The sequence below is a fragment of the Pogona vitticeps genome, chromosome 1, assembly GCF_051106095.1.
Source record: "Pogona vitticeps strain Pit_001003342236 chromosome 1, PviZW2.1, whole genome shotgun sequence".
In the NCBI taxonomy this organism is placed as follows: domain Eukaryota; kingdom Metazoa; phylum Chordata; class Lepidosauria; order Squamata; family Agamidae; genus Pogona; species Pogona vitticeps.
The window spans coordinates 121484348-121507102 of record NC_135783.1 but is presented as its reverse complement, the minus strand read 5'-3'; the positions used below and the strand labels follow the sequence as shown (position 1 = coordinate 121507102).

Sequence of the window (22755 nt, the reverse complement as noted above, 5' to 3'; positions counted from 1 at the left end):
AAAAACATGTATGCCGCAAAAAAATGGGGGATAGTGGGAAGTACTGTTACCCCAAATAAAAAGTAGTTCTAATACACATATACAAAGTGAACAACAGGAACAACACAACAAGTTCACCTCCCTACCACAAATATTCCCTTGTTTTCAGAGGGAAGTCCAAAACAATATTTTCCAATTCTCATCCAGACAGCTGAGTAGATTTCAAATTGATCTCTTAGTCAAAAGTGAGCTTTGATGGTTTCTCCCCGACCTTCAGAGCACACTTTCTGAAGACAGTGCCCATCTGTATAAAAAGGTAGTTTTAGAACTGCAGAGCTGGAAGGGACCCTACGGATCATCAAATCCAGTCCCTGTTAAGGAGGCACAGGGGGAAATTGAATTTGCAACTTCTTAACCACTGAGTTATCCAGCATGTTCTACATCTGCAACAATATTAAGGCTGCAATCCTAATGCATGCTGACTAGAAAAGAGCTTCCCATTAAACTAAATGAGACTTCCTTTTGTATAAGCTACTAAAGACTACACCTCGCACATCCCACTAGACAAGGCTACTAAATAGCCTTCTAAAGAATGCTTTGCTTGCATATGATTACTAACTGTGGTTAGAAATTGAACTAACAGCTTGATTCCCAAACACCATTCACAAAGTGACACCACACAAGGGAAAATCCCAGAAGCTGACTCCTCACTCAAATGCAATGCAACTGTCAGGACTGTTTTTCAACAAGTGTGTACGGGAGTGAACGGAAGGGAGATCAACAAGTGAGATCAACATTCTGGATCACGTAGGGAGCCTCCATAAGTACAAAATGATCCTTCAGCACATGAAGGGTGGCCAGGACAGTGGCTGAAGTAGAGTAGAGTTGCCAAGATCCTTCTTCTGCTGCTCCATCCCAACACTTTTACAGAACAGCTGTCCTGAATTCCTGAATAGATCCTATATTCTCCTGGCAAGGAGACAGACTATATGCATCTTTCATGTCTCAAAGAACAACTTTACTGCTTCCATGCCAATAAAATGCAGTTAATTATACTTCACGTTGGTATATTTGACATCTGTTACAAAACTCACATCATGAATATAGTTTTTCCATTAAAAAAACACCCCCCAGCAGAAACATCTCTTACATTCTGAAGCATGTCAAAACTCATCAAGTAACAAATGTTCTTGTCAGCCTCTCCAGTCTATCACAAAATAGAATATACCTTACCAAGCTGTTAGCTTCTGGTTGCCCTCCTGAACAACAATGCTAACATTGCTTAGTTCCTCTCCACGCAGGGTTTTGTTCCAAGAGATAGCAATTACTTGATTATGAGTATTAAGGATGTCCGTTATATTGTTTATAAGAATCCACATTCCCATCATAAATTCAATTTTTCTTTCACCTGCGAATCATACAGTCTTGCTGTTATATAATGAACTTATGAAACAATATCTACAAAGGATGCATATCAAGAATTAGACGTTTCTATTCAGGTTTTATTTACAGCAGAAACATGTAATGGTTTTGGACCAGTTTAACCATCTTGCTTTCTCCCAGTTAAATCAAGCAATGTTCTGAGCTCTTCTGTCAAAGATATCTCGGGCCAGTACACAAAACTACATTTCAAGGAGGGTTTTGGAAAGATAATGTTTGACTAGCTTCTGCCATGATACAAAATGTAAGCATGAGCACCACAGGTATAGAGTGAAACTCACTGCTAAGGGAAACGGATAATCTAGATGATAAACTCATTTCCACTCACCTACCCACAGTTTCCTCAGAAATGTCTGCCTCAGCAATCTGACTTGCAAATTAAACCCATATTTACCTTCCATTGATCTATCATGAAATATGAGACTCCAAGGTGAGGAAAAACGGGTGCTTGTAATGAACAGGTAAGTTTCACCACACAATAGTACCTTTTCTAAACACACGCTAAACGTATCATCTAATTTAATCCTCACAGATGTCAATGCTCATATGCACTGAGTACAAGCTTTAGAGATTTATAATTCTTGCCTCAAAGAAGAGGTAACGATTATGTTGTGTCTTATGTTCTTCACAAAACAGGGAATTATGGCATTCAAAACTACATGATTTGTAGTTTATTTGTATCATTATTCATATTATCCTAGAACAATACCACTGCACAGGGTTTTGTTCTGCTGTAGATAATACAACTGGATAATATTAAACAGATATATGTACACATTGAGTGGCTTAAACTATTGAGCTGTACCCATACTATAATACAAGATAGCAGATATGTACTTTCTGCCCTTGTTCTACCCTCTCTACTGGTTACTTCTGAAAAATCACATTCATTTATAGCTTTATACATGTAAGCTCTGACGATATAATCAGAAACCTTGGAAAAGGCCATTGTCTGTTTCTCTGACCCCAGAGAAACATGCAGATTTAATAGCTGGACCTTGGAGCCCCACAGAAGTTCCTGCCTGTTGACTGAGAGTTTACGTAGGAACTAAAGACTCCTTCTTTACCTTGTTCTCAGCCCAGCCCAAACACACATTAGCTGGCAACCGAAGTGGTTCTGGTATCAGATAAATGGTGGCCTTTTCTAAAAGGCTGGACACTTTGCTGGTGACCCTCAAGCTTCTCATTGACTTACCAGTCATATCCTTTGGGGCAAAATAGAAAGTTTCAGGACTGTTTGGGACTCAGAGCAAGAGAAGCAGAGACCATTGATTCTCCAGTAGGAGCATGGGTCTCTGGAAGCTCTTCAAGAGAGCGGTCTCCTTGGGGTTATTGACAGTGCTGCAATGTATTAAGATGGGCTGGCATCCTGTTCTTCCTCCTCTGTGACTGTCATTTTCACTAACTAATTTTTTTCTCACCACATAGTAATCCATGTGTATTTTGGTACAGAAATATGTTAATAATTACATTTTGACACATTTCCATGAACAGAAACATTTGTATGTGCATTAAACAAAAGGAAGCAAATAGAGAAAAGAAGCTTGTTTTTGTGTTTTCCTCCCAGTGATGGAGAACTAAAAGATCCCTACCCATTGTCATGAATGGATAGCTCAGTGATTTAGGTCTCTGGAGCCAGAGGTTGAGAGTTCAGTTCCCCACTGTGCCTCCTTGAGAGGGGCTGGATGATCCATAGGGTTCTTTTCAGCTCTGCAGTTCAAAGTTTATAATTTCATGGAAGGCCCTTTTGAGAAAGGCTAGGCTGGCCAATCCCTGCTACCCCTTCTCCATCAGGCAGAGATGTTTATTTAGACAGGCCTTTGGTCTCTGATTGATTGGTGAGGAAGGGCCTTTTCATGGTGGGTGCTCCACTTCTTTTTGTTGTTGTTGTTTTAAATGGTTTTTAAATTGCACCAATTCAGTGCTTATTTTGTTGTGGTAATCTATTTAATAGCATTTTAATGCTGTAGTATATTATGATTTGCAGCGGCACGATTTTTAAATTGTATGTCTCAAGCTGCCCTGAGTCCTGCAAGAGAAAAAGTTGAACCCAAGGCTTTTTATAAAGAAACGAATCCTGAACAACAACAACAAATCCCAACTACAGTGGGGTCTCTACTTAAGAACGTCCCTACTTAAGAACAATCCAACATAAGAACAGCTCCATTTGCTAAATTTTGCTTCTACTTGAGAACAGAAATCCAAGATAAGAACAGGAAAAAAACCTTTCCTGCTCTTTTTTTAACCTTAGGTCATCTTAGGTTAAAAAAAATTCTCCCCCTAGTGGTAGAGTACGTATTAACCAGCTTTGCATTAGTTCCTATGGGAACTAATGCTTCAGTGTACGAACGCACCACTGCATAATAAAAAAACAGCCAGAACGGATTAATTGGTTTTCAGTCCATTCCTATGGGAAATTTTGCTTCAACTTAAGAACGTTTCAACTTAAGAACACCATTCCAAAACGGATTAAGTTCTTAAGTAGAGGTTCCACTGTAGTTTCTATGGACGGAAAAGAGCAGATACGGATTAAATGGTTTTCAATGCATTCCTATGGGAAATGCAGATTCAACATAAAAACTTTTCAACTTGAGAACCACCTTCCAATACGGATTAAGTTCTTAAGTAGAGACCCCACTGTAAATGTGAATTTCTTTTTCCTCCTTGCTGAGAAGACTCCATCTTCCAAAGCAGAACTGAATTCTGCCATCATGCCCTGCCCTGACAGAGCCAAGTCTCCTGCTCCCCTGTCCAAAAATAAAACTTCTGTATGGAAAGTGTGAAGGAAGAAGCACCTGGAAGACTCCTTTTTTTGGACCATGATTCCCAGCATCCCCCAGCAAGCATGTGCACTGGGTATGCTGGCTTAGGATATTCTGGGAGCTGTAGTACAAAATAGAAGGAAACTCTGGAAAGAACTAGTGGGTGAGTCCCAGTGCTTAAATCCTAATCTGTATTTTCCTAATAATTTCTGCTGAGATAAAGATAAAAGAATATAAAATGCAGAAATATCCTTAACAGACAATAAATAACCAGCGGCTCATACTGCTAACAGGCATGTAGAAATACCCTAGTCACATGTGGGAGTCCTATTCTACTAATCACACATCTCACATTAAAGTGCAAATAAATCTTTAAACTATGATTTATTGAAATTTCCACTTGTAGTAAGTGGAATAATGAAAATCAATAAAAGCTTCCTATCCAGTCAAGAAGGTACAGAATGTAGGGGCACTCTCCTTAGGAAGAAAGAAACTCTGCATTTGGCACAGATCACTAATGCAATTATGGCACTCAACTAATTGCCCTTCAGACTATGGTAATATGAGCAAGCACATAAAATTGGCCATTAGGATTAGTCTAACAATTTCACACCACATTATAGGAAGTCATAAATCTGAAAGCACTTTTCACTGGGGAAATGGGACTTATACCTTGCCCTCTGCCACAGTACAAAGTTTCATATATCAAACATACTTTCAGCTATCAACAAAAAGAACCTGGGTTGTGGGGTGTGTGTGAATAATCTGTTAATGTACTGGAAGGGGGGGGGAGCCCTTTAACATTCCCACCCAGATGTGTGCATGATTGACCCATTCAGCAGAAGGTTGGAAACGTGCAGAAGATTCTGGAATTTGCTCAGCAATAGCCATCATAAAGGGACATATATGTTGCCAACACAGGTTGTACTGAATCATTTGGCAAGATGTCCCTTGCTGTCCTGCGAATGCGAAAAGCAAGCAATATTTTCACCACATTTGGGGTGTGTGTGAAATGACGCAACTGAGGATTATCATATCAGATGGAAGTAAATGACCCTGACAACTATGTTCTTAAACCCCATTAACTTCCTAATGGAAGTAAGATGTTCTGTCAAGGAAACAAAAGGAAAAGCTGACTGGAACGTTTGAATAAATATGAGGAGGTTTTTTCTAGAAGTTTCTATTCCTAGTTTCTTCTACTCCAGGAGTGGGCAACTTGTGGTCCTCCCGATGTTGTGAAGGCGCAACTCCCATCGACTCTTATAAATGCCTATGCTTTCTAGGGCTCGTGAGACTTATTCTGCTTGTGAAACAACGTCTAGAGGGACACGATTTGTACATCCAGTTGCAGCAAAAGTAGTCATGGCTAGGATTCCACTCTTCTAGATCTGTCCTTGTCTGCACAGGTTGCAAAAACTGAGGATAAAGTACAGTATACACTACAAACAGTGCATCATTAGAAGAAGAGAGGATTCCTTATGTGCTGAAACATCTGATTTTCACAGCCAGAACTTTTGTCACCTCCTATAGTGTGCAAACTAGCTGTGACAACCCCAGACCTACTGGGATATGCCACAGTTTCACTAAGCTGCCACCAACCATTCCCTATAAGGAGTCACACAGACCAGGAATGGATTTTTAACAAACAAAAGAACAAGGTTTATTTACATAACACACAGGGAAAAATAAAATGATCAAGTGAATAAGATACAGTAACGTGGCTTAGTCTCAATCATACATGCACCAGTTTGGTTCACACAGAACACCTTTAAATAAAGCACAGACCCTGAACCTATCAGTTCTGGCTAACCATACAGACACCTGAACCTATCAGGTAGGTACTGACTGACACACAGTAGTACCCTGTCTGACACACAGACTCCCACACCAGCTTCTTCTCTTCAGCTTCTCCTTCAGCTCTCCCGGCTTCTCCATATATATACAGTACAGCCCCTCCTCCTGATGTCCCGCCTTCCACTCCCCATAGGATGGAACTTTCCCTCCAAACCCATGACAGACAGGTAACATCAGTGCTGTATGTAACACCTCCCCTCTTTATAAGTTGTTTTGTAGGGGGAAAGCTAAGGTGCTTTTCTCCAAAAAACAACCTGGATCCAAAACATACAAAAACAGTTATACATTAACATACAATACTATACTTACTCTAGGATAAACATATCAATTAGGCATTTAAACATTTACCATTTACAATACATCAAGTTACCTTTATTCATACAAATCAAGCATGTTTAATAAACAAGTACATTTAACCTTTGGTCACCAAAATATACACATAGTCCATGTTTCTTTCGCCGTCTTCATTCTTCAGGTCTTCTTGACAAGGCGTCAGCAACACAGTTCACTGACCCTCTGACCACCTTCACTTCAAAGTCATAGTCTTGCAGGTTTAAAGCCCACCTCATAAGTTTACTATTGTGGGATTTCATTGTCTTTAACCATTGCAGTGGTGAATGGTCAGTGCACAGAATAAAATGTCTTCCCCAGATGTAAGGCTTGGCCTTCTGGATCGCATAGACTATGGCCAGGCACTCCTTTTCCACGGTTGCCAAATGTCTCTCACCTTTCTGGAGTTTCCTACTCAGGTAGGACACTGGATGCTGGTCACCATTTTCATCCTCCTGGCAAAGAACTGCTCCTACCCCGCTGTTAGACGCATCGGTGTAGATGATGAACTCCCGGTCAAAGTCTGGAGCACGCAGCACTGGATAGTTGATGAGGGCCTCCTTCAACCTCTGGAACGCCTCCTCACAGTCGCTGGTCCACGGGATGCGGTCATCAGTCTTCTTCCTCGTCAGATCGGTCAGCGGAGTCGCTATCTCGCTAAACCTCGGGATGAACTTTCTGTAGTAGCCCACCAACCCAAGAAATGATTTTTTCTTGGTGTTGGGTCTAGGCCAATCATGAACGGCTTCTATTTTGGCCTCTAGGGGTTTTATCACTCCTCCCCCTACTATGTGACCCAAGTATTCTATTTCTGGGCTACCCAGCTGCAGTTTGTTCTCTTTGCAGAGCCTAGGCCACAGCACTTCCTCCCCTGGGTTAAAGTGCCTCTCCCTGCCTTCCTGGTCATCCCAAGCTTTCTTTCTGACCTTTTGAGCTTGCAGGGTCTCTGCTGCTAGCTCTAGGTTTCTCTTTAGGTCATTCCTTAAAGAGTCTATGTATGTCACAACGTCTTGTGGGTCATCCTGGGTGATCTGCTCCCAATTTTGTTTGATCAAATCAAGGGGCCCTTTCACCCGTCTCCCAAACAAGAGTTCAAACGGACTGAACCCGGTACTGGCTTGTGGCACTGATCGATAAGCAAACAAAAGGGATTGCAGCTTCTGGTCCCAATTGTTTGGATTCTCTGCCAAGTAAGCCCTAATCATGCGCATCAGAGTCCCATTGAACTTCTCCGTTAACCCATTACTTTCAGGGTGATAGGCAGTGGTTTCCTTGTGTTTAATTCCACAGATTTGCCATAACCGTTTCATGAGCTTCGATGTAAACGACGCGCCCAAATCTGTGATTATTTCTGAGGCAAATCCCATCCTGGACATATACCCCACCAAGGCATCTGCCACTGTGTTAGTTTCAATGTTAGTCAAGGGTATGGCTTCGGGGTACCTCGTGGCATGGTCCACAATGGTGAGAATAAACCTGTTCCCCCTCTTTGTGGCCTTGGGCAAAGGTCCCACAATATCCACCCCTATACATTTGAACGGAGTGTCAATCACAGGCAAAGGGCACAACTTTGCTTTGGTCCTGTCACGGTTATTCCCCTGCCTCTGACACACATCACATTGTTTACAGAACTCCTTGATCTGCTTCCCTATTTCAGGCCAGTAAAAATTCTGAGTGATTCTCTGCTGGGTTTTGTTCACCCCTAAGTGCGCAGCAAACATGTCAGAGTGCCCCCTTTGTAAGATCATGGGGCGATACTTTTCAGGTACCACTAGCTGACTTCTGATCCCATCTCCCCCTTTTGAGATATTCCTCAGGGTCTCTCTATATAAAATTCCCTTTTTCTCTCGAAATCTCACTGGGGTTTCAGGTGTTAGCTGGGCGTCTGTCACCTGTTCAAAACACTTTTGGAGAGTGGCGTCTGCCTTTTGCTCTTGGCCAAATTTGCTGTCCGTGGTCAAGGTTTCCACCACAGCCTCGGAACTCCCTTCACCTGCTTCCGTCTCGGGCTCTCCAGTACCCCCCTGAACTGTCCCCGTGGTGGCTTGTGAGCGTGTAATCACTAGCACCCGTTTCACATGTTCAGCCAGGTCATTTCCCACGAGCACGGCTGCTGGCAGAGTCGATGAAATCGCTAGCCGCCAAACTCCCCTCCAGCCTTGAAAGTTCACAGGTACCTCAGCTACTGGCAGCGAGATCACCTGTCCCTCAATCCCTGCCACCTTTAGGCTCTCATTCGGGATTATATACTCCCTAGGAATAATATCTGGATGGCACAGGGTCACCTGGGAACAAGTATCCCTTAGCCCCCTATACTGATGGTCAAGTATTCCTACGTCCACCCCTGCGGTTTCAAACAACTGCGAATCTGTTCTCACTAATAAGCAGCGCTTGACCTCCACAAGAGGACCATTTTCCTCAGCCTGATCAGCAGATGTCACTGTTCCAGATTGAGTAGCCATGGCAACAGGCTCCCTCAGTGGCAAGGAGCTTTGCTCTTTCTGGACACAGAACACAGCTTTTGGCTTGGTTCCACTCAAATCATGAGGCAAATTTCCCTTTATCTGCTTCCATTTCTCACACCCTGAGATTAGATGGCCCTTTCCCTGACAGAAATAACATTTTCTGCTGTACTTGGAGTCTTTCTCCTCTGGTTTTGGTTTTCCCTCCAAAATCTGGTTCCTGGACTGGCTCTGCCCAGAAGTTTTATCAACAAAATGGCCGCCCATTTTTGGCGGGCTCTGAACTAACCCTTTGGAGTACTTAGGGTCCCATGTTTCCCTCATGTTTTCTTCAGAATAATTCAGGTTTTGATGTTGTGCCTTAACCTGTGTGCCTTCTTTTGGTTTCTTTTCTAGCTGCAATTCCTTCTCTTTTATTCTCAAATCCAGCTCCTTTTGCTTAGCCTCAAACTCAGCCCTGATCTGTAAAAGTTCTTCCTCAGCCCTAGCTTTTATCTCTTTTAATTTTTCTTCAGTCTTATCTCTGATTTCTTTTAATTTAATGTCTTTTTGCTGATTATATTTTTCAAGTCTTGCTCACTTTGTCTGACCTGAGCCTCATACTTTTCTTTCTTCGACATTTCTTCAACTGATAAATTGTTAATAAACTTATTTAGAAAATCCAATTCCAATTGTACCATTCTAATTTGGTGTTTCAGTTCCATCTCTTTCATCCTCATGGCCATTCCCCTTTTCTTGGCATCTGCCTCTGCCTGACGGATTTCAGCTCTTTCTCTGGCCTCCCTTTCCAATTGTTTCATCCTAAATTCATGCTGTTGGGCTAGGAGCATTTTTCTGAGTTCTGGGTTCTGTTCTCCCGTGCTGTCATCCTGCACTGAGCCAAATTCATCCTCAGAACCTTGGTCCACCTGGGGTTCCCTCACTTCACCCATTTCTGCCATTTGGCTTCGAGTCAAAGGCATAATCCCCCCCCCAGAACAGGCTGCTTTCAAAAGTCAAGCCTCAAAATAAAGCGACCACTTTCTTTTTTCTTTTGCCTCAGAACCAGCCTTCTACAGATTGCTGCTGTTCTTTCAGCACTAACTTGCAACTGTTGCCAGCCAGAGTCCACCCCCCTCTGCTAGGCCTCTCAGCAGACAAGCTAGATCACTGCTGCTTCCCTCAGCTTTGCCTCAGCTTTTTTCCCGCCAAAACAGGTTGCCTCAGAGCTCCCTAATCTAGCCCCCAATCTGAGGTTACACTTTCTTCCACTAGCGTACCTCCCCGTGAGGTAAGCCTAGAAGATTACCTACGCGCTCTCAGATTGTCCCTGACTAGACCCCCCCTTGCTCTGGGCACACTTGCCAAGGCTTTGCTGTACCACTGGACAACTGGACCAGTCGTATCCCACACGCTGGACACCAATCAATGTGACAACCCCAGACCTACTGGGATATGCCACAGTTTCACTAAGCTGCCACCAACCATTCCCTGTAAGGAGTCACACAGACCAGGAATGGATTTTTAACAAACAAAAGAACAAGGTTTATTTACATAACACACAGGGAAAAATAAAATGATCAAGTGAATAAGATACAGTAACGTGGCTTAGTCTCAATCATACATGCACCAGTTTGGTTCACACAGAACACCTTTAAATAAAGCACAGACCCTGAACCTATCAGTTCTGGCTAACCATACAAACACCTGAACCTATCAGGTAGGTACTGACTGACACACAGTAGTACCCTGTCTGACACACAGACTCCCACACCAGCTTCTTCTCTTCAGCTTCTCCTTCAGCTCTCCCGGCTTCTCCATATATATACAGTACAGCCCCTCCTCCTGATGTCCCGCCTTCCACTCCCCATAGGATGGAACTTTCCCTCCAAACCCATGACAGACAGGTAACATCAGTGCTGTATGTAACACTAGCCTCCTTTGTTTTGTGGCTGATCATTTAGAGGCAAGAGCAGGCTTTATTTGTAAGGATGTCTGAAGCACAATTCTACGTAGAACACTAACACTTTCCCTCTTTAAATGTTGTGCAACAAATAGTTGCCTTCTCCCCCACACACACACACATCCGCAAGAACTGTGTAGTGCCTTTACATACAGTGGTGCACCAGAAAGAAAGTCAGTCATGGCTTAACTCACTTGTTCCTCCCTCAGTCCCACACAGGTACATCCCCACCAAACTTGACAACCAGACTGAGGGGCTGACCACATTAATAATAAAAAAATTCAAGAAATACTACAGTTTGGGGGTGGGTTGATTTGCATTTTTCCATTTACCACATGATGCAAAGAAAAATGTTTTTCTGTAGTTTTTCCCCTCGACTGCTGGGACTTCTACTTTTAAAAAAGAGATCCATTTAAATCAGTTTAGATATGTGAATACTTGAACCAAGGCAGGTAATGAAGGATAAGTCATGTGTGCGCATAGAAAGTACAGTGGTACCTCGAATTAAGAACCTAATCCGTATTAGGACTGCGTTCTTAAATTGAAACGTTAAATCAAAGCACCATTTCCCATAGGAATGCACTGAAAACCATTTAAACCATATCTGCTGTTTTTCGTTCTTAAATCGAGGTGCTGTTCTTAAGTCGAAGCATTAGTTCCCATAGGAACAAATGGAAAGCTGGTAAATCTGTATCTACCACTAGGGGGTGATTTTTTGAATTTTTTTCTTCTTTTGACCTAAGGTGAAGCCAATCCTTCTTTAAAGGAGGGTTCTCGCCTCCCTCTGCCTTTTGCCCAGATCAAACACCTCACAACCATTTGCCCAGATCAAGCACCTTACAATCACAAGCCAAATCAATCAACATGCAGTTCCTGTTTCTTATACCCCAGTTTCTCAAAAGAATACAATGAGGTCTTATGTTGCAGTCCTTTTCACGCCTGCATTTGCTCAAATGGAATACAGTAGCACCTGCTTCTGAGTAAACATACATGCGATCCGATTGTTGGGCCACAACCATTAGCATCCTAAAAACTAGCTAAACTAACTTATGTCTTTAGAAAACCCTAGACATGAATGGACAAGAAAATGTAAGAAACATTTATTATTTGTTTTGCATTTACTAAGTATGCAAAAATAAACAACCTACTGATAAGAAAAAAGTCTCCAAACAACTGCTCAGATTGCTCACATTTTGTTTCTCTAATCTTGTAGCTGCCTTTTTTACACGCATCTGCCACTGCAAATATTAGCAGCTGGTCAAAACAAACATCTGTTAATCTGTCGCTACTTCTAAGACTCTTCATTACAGAAAAGAAAGTAGAGCAAGCCCAATATTGGTTGTTCTGGGTTTTTCGGGCTCTTTGGCCATGTTCTGAAGGTTGTTCTTCCTAACGTTTCACCAGTCTCTGTGCCCGGCATCTTCAGAGGACAGCAACCTGTGAAGATGCTGGCCACAGAGACTGGCGAAACGTTAGGAAGAACAACCTTCAGAACATGGCCAAAGAGCCCAAAAAACCCAGAACAACCATTAGATCCCGGCCGTGAAAGCCTTCGCGAATATATTGAAAGCCCAATATTGATTCCAGAATACTGTCAGCTGCCTTGATAGGCGATAGATGTAGCCCTCCTGGGCTTTCATAGCACCAAAGTTTTGTTGCTGACAAGAACATCTCCAGAAGAAGCATTCTTTGTTACAAGCAGAGAACTTCCAACTTTTGCTTCCTCCAAGCACTCATTTTTGTACTCTACAAAAGCTTGCAAGAAAATCATCTCTGTCTTTTATTACTGCCTTTGAATCATTCTGGAGTATTCTAGATAGGAAAAGATTTGTGCTTCTGTAAGAAAAGATTTTCAGACATGTTCTATGTGCCATCTTTTTTGGGATGCGGGTTTAATAAGTGGAAACCTCTTGTAGTAAAAAATTCTACTTTATAGGGAACTACTTCACAAAGAGCTACTAATGTTCATGTGTTAGTATGCAGTTTGGCTGAAATTTCACTGAAGTTGGGGTAGACATTTTTCAACCAAGGTATGGAAATTATGGAATACTATCCTTACAGGGAAACTCATATAAACATGCTGTGTTTGAGAAATGTACAGAGTCTTTTCCACTATATGGTCCCTTTTATCAATAATGTCAATCAAAATAAGAATGTATAGTTTCCCTCTCTCCCATAATAATGTGCTTGAGTAAAGCACTGGTCCCCTACACGTGTTCCTCTTTTTAAGCCATGAAGCAGAATGTTAATTATTCACTAAAAACATTTTTTGTTATTGAACTTGCTTCCCAGAACCAATTCTTTTTGTATGAGTTGCTTATATTTCTGTTGTTCTGCCTGTTGTTCATATATTGGGAGTTTAATAATGTTTTATTTTTAAAAGTGTTATGCTTCCCATCCTAAAATCCATAAGCTGCCTATGATGGTAAACCTATCCACACACTTCCATTGCATTTTTTATGACAGCCCTGCCTGTCATAAAACAAGATGCAAAAATGGATTATTGTTTAAGCATTTGTATCTACAACTTTGTTCATAGTTGTAAGAATGGTTTCTGAAATAATATGCCTGGGACTTTTCAAAAGCTACATGTTTTCAATAACTTTGAATTATCCGTATGCTTATGGAATACTAAAGAAACTAAATGAATAAAGCTTGTAGTATTAGGCAAGCTGGTGTTGTCTGAATAATTTTTCTCCCTGTGAAAAAGTAAGATGTGGATGTCTAGAGAAGAAATACTTGTACCTTGATACTCAGATCCACATTGAAATGATTGAAAAGGTTATCTGATTTCACATTGGAATTAACCCTTTCAGGGATAAATGCCAGCTGTGAAGGACCACCACAAACTACTAAAGAATGTTATAAAGTTTTATAATTCTCTGCGGTCATTGTACGAATGTCAGATATTTGACCTTTGACAAGTGGTGTACTTTCTGCCTGTTAAAAACTGCCAGTATTACATAATTTGAGTCGAATCTTAAGGCAGAGAGTAAATGTCAGAATAAATGAATGAATACATTTAGCAGCAGCAATGATAGTACTCTTGAAGTTTAGAAACCCATGGGAACATTCATGTAGCTTCTTAGAAAGTTCATGTCACATCTTCTTGAGTGGCTTTTGTTCAATTTTGAAATAGTCACTCCTGAAGATCACAGCAAACAATATATTGTGGACAAAGTGTCATAAAAATTAAAAACTGCAAGACATTTAGGCCAGTGTTATGTAGCTCTGTCTATGCAAGAGGTTAGATGTCACTGGCTGCAGCAAATTGTTGCTAATTAAAGAGTTTCCTTTCTGATTTCAGGATGTTTGTGACTCACACACAATGATACAAAGTCTCATGCACCCCAAAATATTTAGTAGCAATCTGTCACAACTAGTAATCTCTCTCACTGCTCAGGCAGAGCTAGGTAAAGGTAAAGGTAAAGGTTCCCCTTGACATTTTCAGTCAAGTCGTGTCCAACTCTAGGGAGTGGTGCTCATCCTGTTTTTCAAGCCATAGAGCCAGCGCTTGTCCGAAGACAGTTTTCCGTTGTCATGTGGCCAGCGTGACCAGGGAACACCGTTTTACCTTCCCAACGAGATGGTACCTATTTATCTACTTGTATTTACATGCTTTCGAACTGCTACGTTGGTGAGGAGCTGGGACAAAGCGATGGGAGCTCACTCCGTTGCGTGGATTCAATCTTACGACTGCTGGTCTTCTGACCCTGCAGCACAGAGGCTTCTGCAGTTTAGCCCACAGCCCCGCCACGTCCCCAGGCAGAGCTAGGTAACAGGATACTGGAGTTACTTTTAAAAATTGATTTGCACGGTTTAGCAAGCCATTCCGCCTAACTGGTAAAGTATATTTTCAGCTGATAATAGGAAACAGCAAATACTTGGCTCACTCCATAATCTTAAAATTACACCAGTCTATTGCTTTAAATGGGGGAAGTAGTCAGAACTGAAGGGAAATTCTCTACAGAATGGATGTGTGAATGATCACAGCAATAAATAGTACTTTATTCCAAAATGCATTAATTATGAAAGGCTGAGCAAATGCTGTTTTTAGATGTCATGTTTTCATTGTAAGGGCATTCTCCATCTTGCAGTTAGAATAACACTGAATTAATTTAGAAGAATGACCAGGCACATATGAAGCAAATGAGCAAATCATAAACAGTAAATATTCAAAAAAACAGCCTAGATATAAGCAGTGAATTCTAACACACTTTTCTGATCATATAGTGTTGCATTTAATGGTGGGTATATACTAGCAGAAAGCACTTGTCTACCAGCTCCTTTAAATATGTTGGCCATTTAGAGTAAATCCATTGGGTATTATTAGTAAGATACTTACACAAAGAATAGGTATCTTTGTATTAGATTCACACGTAATGGTTGCAATTTGCTAGATGTGGTTTTTTATGTCCAGACCATCCTCAGAAACAAAATATGGTTTCTCAATAGGTAGGCAGTTGTAGACCACAACTAGGAACCAGGGCTGCTTCTAAGGCATGTTATAAACCATGTTGTTTGCTGCATACCCTGACTTGCAGTGATATCTGATTCCAGAACTGTGGCTTACTTTTTTACTTACGTTTCCCTGGCTTCTGTCACTGGCTTTCTCAGCTCTTCATCCTGATACAGGAGTTGGCAAAAAAGACAGGAGTGAAACAGACCAAAAATGGAGAAAATGAACTGGTTTGTTTGGTCACTAGTAGACAGAATAAGTCCACCTGTGAAAATGGCCATGGTTTTCTTCAGTGAGAGAAAGAAACGGCTGAATTGAATATCTTTATTGGCATATGTTTCAGGCAACAAGAGGCTTCTGAAGGGGCAAACAACCTTGTTCACTTTCAGTTTCACATTCAAGTGTCAATCTACAGGCCAATATGCTCAGTGTTTTCGGGAGAAGACCCTCTACAATTATTCATTCATTTAACTGAAACCTTTGGAACATCATATGTTAGGGAAAAAAATGATTGATTCTCCATTAGGCAGCTGCCAAGTGAACTTCAGCAGTAGACAGATTTTGTTTTCCTCTGAAGAACCATTCTGAAATTTTGGATCACAGCTTCTGTGAATCTTTTGTTTCTGGTGCTTCAAGGAACTAATTTCTGAGGAAAGAGAAGAAAGGCCAACGCCATTACAAGTTGGCAAACAAGCCTTTTGCATCCCAGTTCTTCTGCCAGACAAAAATCATCTCACATGCTCAGATCTTTGAATTGAAGTCTGAAGCCTAGGGAAGGAGAATAAATCGCGTTTTTTTTTCAGCTTGGCAGATGGGCTTTCAATAAAGGGGGGGAAAATCCTGCCACCCAGTTAATCAGCTTAGTGATTGTTTCATGCCTATGTTATTCTTAAATTAGGAAGGCAGAAGATTGTGATTTCTTGTATGCTTTTCTGTTTCTTATAACATACGGGGACACTAAGAATTAGAAACCTCTAAAAGGTACTCTCATTAACAGCAGAAAATTGTCAGTCAGTGATTTAAAGCTAATAATGGATTAGAGACTTAAAAAAAAAAAAAACCAGCACAAGGCATCCAGCTGATATCCTATGACTGAGCCCTGCCTCAGAGCTTGAAAGCACTGATCCGAGACACGTCTAGGCAGTCTAAAAAGGCAAGGGATGTAAGCTCTGCTTTTCCTTGTGCTAAAACTGGATCCCTCCCTCTTCCTGTTCCACCATCTTATCTTGCTGTATATAAATATGAAAGGTCAATGAGACACAACAGAAATCATGACTTCATGAATAATAGCAAATGTTCTGAAACAGATCATGAATGTTTCCTCCCTCTGTCAGAGACAGTCATGCCCTGGGGTCATCTTAACAATATCTGCATATTTCTCCTGGGATTGCTGGTGAAAGTAAATTAGTCTTTATAACTGATAAGTTGTGCATGGTGGTAGTGGTTGTTTTTTTTTAAATCAATCTTCTAGGAATTGTAGCCGGAAAAAAAGTCATGATAAATATTCTGAATGTACTTCTGAACATACTTCACTGGAGATACAAGCCTGGAGAGCTCTTAAAATGGAACATGAATGAATTAAGGAGAATAGTAACTAAATCATAATTGCCAAGACGGTATCAGTACAGAGAGCTGTGCTTAACTTTAAAATAGAAATGATATGAATAACGCATAATTATACATTTCAATTCTTTAATCTCATCATTAGGCAAGAGAAAAAGGAAAGTGTACAACATAGCCCAAAGATCTACATAGCATTTTGTCATATAGATCCTTCCATCTTCTTCTGAAAATATAATGAGCAGTGGGAAGAAGATTACACTCACTACTTTCAGCTTGGTGAACAGTACGTTACCCATAAGCAAGAATGCTGCATGTTACGGTTTGAAGGTACAAGATGCAGCTCTCTACAACAGCAGAAAGCTGCATCAGTAGAAAGCTACAGTATATATATATGTACTGCTTACCATACCAACAGTAAGTCACTTGTGACATAAGTTGGATTTTGTAATACATGTTTTTGCTGCTTTCCATTTTGGTTAAGGCCTGATATGTATTAGAAGAAAGAAATAAAAGAGAAAAGAAGCAACCTAGCTTTTTTAAGCAGTGGGGCTTTCCACTTGTACAAGGGGTTAATGAACTAAAAGGGTCAATACAAAAGACAAATGAATAACCTCAAACACAAATGTGGAAAAGAGGAAATGTGAACAATAGTAATGTGCATGATAAAAACAAACAGGACGATGATGACCATCTTCATCAAAATCCTGTTTGTTTTTTATGATTATGATTTTCTTCACATTTCCTTTTTTCCCCAACATTTGTGTTTGAAGTCATTCATTTTGTATTTTGTATTGACCCTTTTATTTCATTAACCCCTTGTACTAGTGGAAACCCCCACTGCATTAAACAGTGTGATCTCCAGCTCACGCGGCTGACAAGTTGAAGATAACATGGAGCCTTACGCCCACATCTATTATTTATTTACTTTTGTACCACCCGATTAGTGCGAGGCACTACTCTAGGTGGCTGACAACAGTAAAACAAGTACATACATAAACAGTAAAGATGATGATGATGATAACAACAACAACAACAACAACAATAAATAAATAAATAAATAAATAAATAAATAAATAAATAAATAAATAAATAAGATCAGCAAAGTCAATAAAACAACATCAAAAGCACACTAAGGGCATCAGGAATAGCGCAAATTTAAGAGATTCAATAGAAGCTGCTAGTAAAACCATCTTTAAAGACCACTGTTTTAAGCAGCATTTTGAAGGCAAGAAGGAGGGAGATCAACAGAGAGCCCATTCCAAAAGTCTGGCTGGTGCCATCACTGAGAAGGATGTCTTTCTGGTTCCCTGGATGTGGCAACCCATAGGAGCACTGCATAAAAAAATTTCTTGATAGATGCTTTTGAGGAAAGGCGCTCTGACAAGTAATGAAGCTGTAAACTGTGAAGGGCTTTATAAGTAAGAAGCAGAACTTGAACCTGCCCTGAACTCTCACAGTGCAGGCAAGCCAGGACTGGGGAAATATGGCAGAATTTACTCACACTTGACATTTTGCACCTGCTGAAGTTTCCAGGCCAGCCTCAAGGGAAGCCCCACATGGAAAGTGTTACTGTGGTCGATCCTGCACCAACATCTCCAGGAAACCCTCATCCAGGTAGAGGTGGAGCTCAGCAATCAGCCTCAGTTGGTTGAAGACCAACCTGGATTATCAGCTGCAACCTGGGAATCCCATGAGATAAATGAGTTCAGGAACATGCCCTGGTTCCAAACTCAGTCCCTAAGTGGAAGAGGTTACCACATCCAGCCTAGGGAGACAGTCCCCTAACCTGTCAGAAGGGTCTTCCAGAAGAAGGATCTCCATCTTGTCTGGGTTCAGCTTCAGTCTATTCACCTTGGTCCATTCCAGAACTGAGGTTAGGCAGTGCTCAGGAACCCGGACAAGGAGAGATAAGAGATACATGTCATCGGCATATTGATGGCATTTCACTCCAGATCGCCATATGACCTCTCCCAGAGGCTATTAAATAGCACTAGGGAGACTGGCAACGCCTGGAGTACCCCACAATTGAAGGTCCAAGAGGTCAACAGTTTCTTCTCAAGTTGCACTTTGTGGACATGACATCAAGGAAGAACCAGAGCCAGCTGACCACTAGTCCCCTGATCCCCACACCTGACAGTATACAGACGATTGCCTTGCGGGACGATTAATCCACAAAATGATGGGGTTTTGCAATCACTGTTGCGCTTCACAAAACGGTTTTCCCTATGGGCGATTTTCGCTAGACGATGTTTGGGTCCGTGCTTCGCAGGGTGGGTTGTTTTTTTTTTTTTTTAAGACTAATGCTTCGCAAGACAGTTCCCCCCCCCCAATGGAACACATTAAATAGATTTCAATGCATTCCAATGGGGAACCGCGTTTCACAAGACTTTTTTTAAAAGACCGATGCTTCGCAAGATGGTTTTTTCCCCCATTGGAACACATAAAATAGATTTTAATGCATTCCAATGGGGAACCGCGTTTCGCAAGATAATGTTTTCTATGGACGATTATCGCAAGACGATGATTTTCCCCCCCATTGGAACGCATTAAATAGATTTCAAGGCATTCCAATGGGGAACCGCATTTCGCAAGATGATGTTTTCGCAAGACAGCGATTTTCACGGAATGAATTAACATCGTCTTGCGAGGCACCACTGAATCCAGGAGGATACTGTGGTCGATGGTATCAAAAACCACCAAGAGATCTGGGAGCACCAACAGGGTCATTCTTTCCTCATCAGACTTCTTAAGAGGTTATCTTGCAAGGCAACAAGTACTGTCTTGGTACCATGCTGCAACCTGAACCCAGATTGGAATGGTTCAAGACAATTCTCCTCCTCCAGGGATATCAGGAGCTGATTCACTACCACCTACTCGATACCCTTGCCCATGAAGGGGATAATGGCAATGGGCCTAAAATTATTTAGTTCTGTTGCCAAATTTGGCCTTTCTTGAAAAGTGACACAATGTACTGGTTCACCAACCTGGGGAAAGGTTACATGTGCAACGTAATACATGTGTAACTAAGTAAGCTGGCTAAAATGAGGAACCACCAGTCAATGTCATATCTTCTCTGAGGGCCTTGCTATCATGAAGGGTCAAGATCAGGACCCTAGTTTCTGCAGAGGGGACAGGCACCATTCTGGGAGATTCCATGAAATCCCATTTGTATTCTGCACATGTATGTCACTCCCAGAGGGGAGGCCCATATTTCCAGTGTAGTTGGTTTGGCTTTCTGAGAGACATCACTCTCTTTTGCCCAATTTCTCTTTTATAAATTCCATGTTGCTAAACAAACATGAGGTGTCTTAAAGCCTGATCTTCCAAAGCAAGAAGCATTATAGGTTTGAGTGACTTGCTCTAAAAAGGGGAGGAACTTGTGTACTTTGAATATCTGGAATTTAAACAAATGTCAATTACTTTGTCACAGTTCTATAGTTCTACAGAACTATTAAATACTATTAAATGGTTATACGGAATTATTAAAGCCCTGTCCTCTTTTGTATATCCCTATAATTGCTCTATAGGAGGCTATCTTGGGAAGCACAGATGAAAGCTACATGTAAAAGCCAAACAGAACATTCTATCAATAATCATTGAAACAGACATTGCTTTTAACCTGCAATGTCCTTATTGCCATACTCTGCCTGCTTTAAGCAAATCTTAGCAATAAATCAGGGCTTTCCCATTATTGTTCTCTATGTATGACTAGTATTTTAGATGAAAATGATTCGATACTCTCTCTCTCTCTCTCTCTCTCACACACACACACACACACACACACACACACCTACCTTCCCCCATCTCTCTCTCTCATACACAAACACACACACACCTCTCCAAAACATAGTGACAGAAATTATTCTGGTACAGTATTGCTGTTTTTCTTTATATGAGAAAACAATCCTGTGGAGCAGAAAGGGAAGCTAACTTTTAGCTCCAGGGTTCATAACACAGAAGCTCTGTGTGTACAATTTAGCTATTATCTTATTAAAGGCATTTACAAGCTTATCTGACAAAGCAACCATAAGCTCAGGAAGTCTCTTTGGAGCAAGGGGTGGATCTTCCAGCAAGCCACTTAATCACTCCAGCAAAAGGGCTTTGCTGTGACACATGAGCCATTTAATCACATTAAGGCCAGCGCAAGGACTCTCTGGGTGGGTTTGTGTGGCTGCATATATCATTTCTCCTGCTTAAAAAAGGAAGGCATTGACAGTTTAAAGAAGCATCCAACATTCTGCGTGTGGCAACTGAAAACACAAAAGGCGAAGTTTTTATACAGTATTGGCATATTGGATCTAATTTTTGAAGAGCTTGAATAATTTTGATTTTTTTAAAAAAATAAAAAATAAAAGTGGAATAAGCAAAACCAAACCAAGTTTGTAACTACCACATTTCTAAGAGAAATACATTAAAGGCTTTTCTAGCTTTATGGATCAGATCTCACATTAAGGTAGAAGCCTATTGCTTCCTACAGTATTATTCCTCCAGGCAATGCAAATCTTGCAGTGCTACTTGCCTCAAACACATAGACAAAGTCCTCCCATTTTTCAAATGGCCAGTTATAAGACAGAAGCAATCTATTTGTAGATTGAGGCAAACTCCTGTTAGAGGGGGAAACAGACCCTCTTAAGGGTGCACAGCTTCTAGACATGGAATTAGGGTCTCGTTTTGTTTGGCTCTACGTATCTGGTAGAATTATCACCAGTTCCATTGATGGGTACACATTTTTTTTAATAACTGCTTCATTGCTCTGTTGTAAAATGTTCTCTCGAACATACCTTTGTGGGAAGTCATATTGCTTATGAGCTGCACACATATTATTCGTGCCACATTCCAAAAAGTGTATGCATGTTAATTCATGTTTAGCCACTGGTCCACCAGGACTTATTTGTACAGATTATTCTGCAAAGGAATACCAGGGCAAGGTCTGAGCTGAGCTAGAGTGTGCATGTTTTTTTACAAAGGGTTCTTCCTGATGCTGAGAAGATTTTACCTCATATGTGCCTGTACACAGCAAAATATATATAATACACAGATGCATGGCGATCTGCTTTTCTAGAGTCTTTTGGGGGCTATATCGTTGGGATGAGAATCTCACCCTGTGAAAGCACACTGTCTTTAGGGTGTTGTGGAGATTCTTTTGCAGGAGAGGTGTTGCTGAATGAAGGTGTCCCTCCTGTACTTTGGATCTGTGAGGCAATTCCAGGGAGTATTTGTCCCAGCTTTAGAATCCAAAATGAGAATTCCATGTATGCAGACCAAAGTCCTCAAATTTCAGGTGGGGAGACAGATGTCATATCATGTACCAACTGGGAACAGTATTCCTTTTCACTGGTTATGCTTCTTTGATTCATGCAGGTACAGTGGACCCTTGACTTACAGACGGCTTGACTTACAGACTTTTTGAGTTACAGACTTCTCTGGCTGCAAAATTTAGGTTTGACTTGCAGCCTGAGAATTGACTTACAGACCAGAAAAAAACCAAAATGGAACAAAAATGGCCTGTTACGGGATTAATCGGTTTTCAATGCACTGTAGGTCAATGGAGACTTGACCTACAGACTTTTTGACTTGAGAACCGCCTTCCAATACGGACTAAGTTCTCAAGTCAAGACCCCACTGTAAATGGAATTGCATTCACCTCTTTCACTAGGTAGCGGGAAAGAGATGTCTTCAACCACCGTATACATTTTATTGCTTCTGGGTTACTATACTCTTCCCCAGTTTTTGGTGTCCTCTCGGCATATACAGATTGCACCATGCCTTGTGACTTCAAGAAGAGCTGCTGTCTGAATATACCATGGGCCCCTCAGGAAAGTACCCTTTAGGGCATTTTCCTGTAGCTCACCAGGCAGACACTGAACTTTTAAGCTCCAAAATAGGGATGGATATGAATTAAAAAACAGATCACCAAACTTGTTCAAAAAAATCACTAATTCATCAATTCTTATTCATGTGAAT

General features: G+C 41.1%; 1 protein-coding gene across 20 annotated transcripts in view; it reads right to left on the bottom strand.

Annotated features, from left to right (window-relative positions):
- The window catches only part of KHDRBS2 (KH RNA binding domain containing, signal transduction associated 2), a 520773-nt gene that overhangs the window by 442921 nt on the left and 55097 nt on the right, over nucleotides 1-22755 (bottom strand). The window lies entirely within an intron of this gene.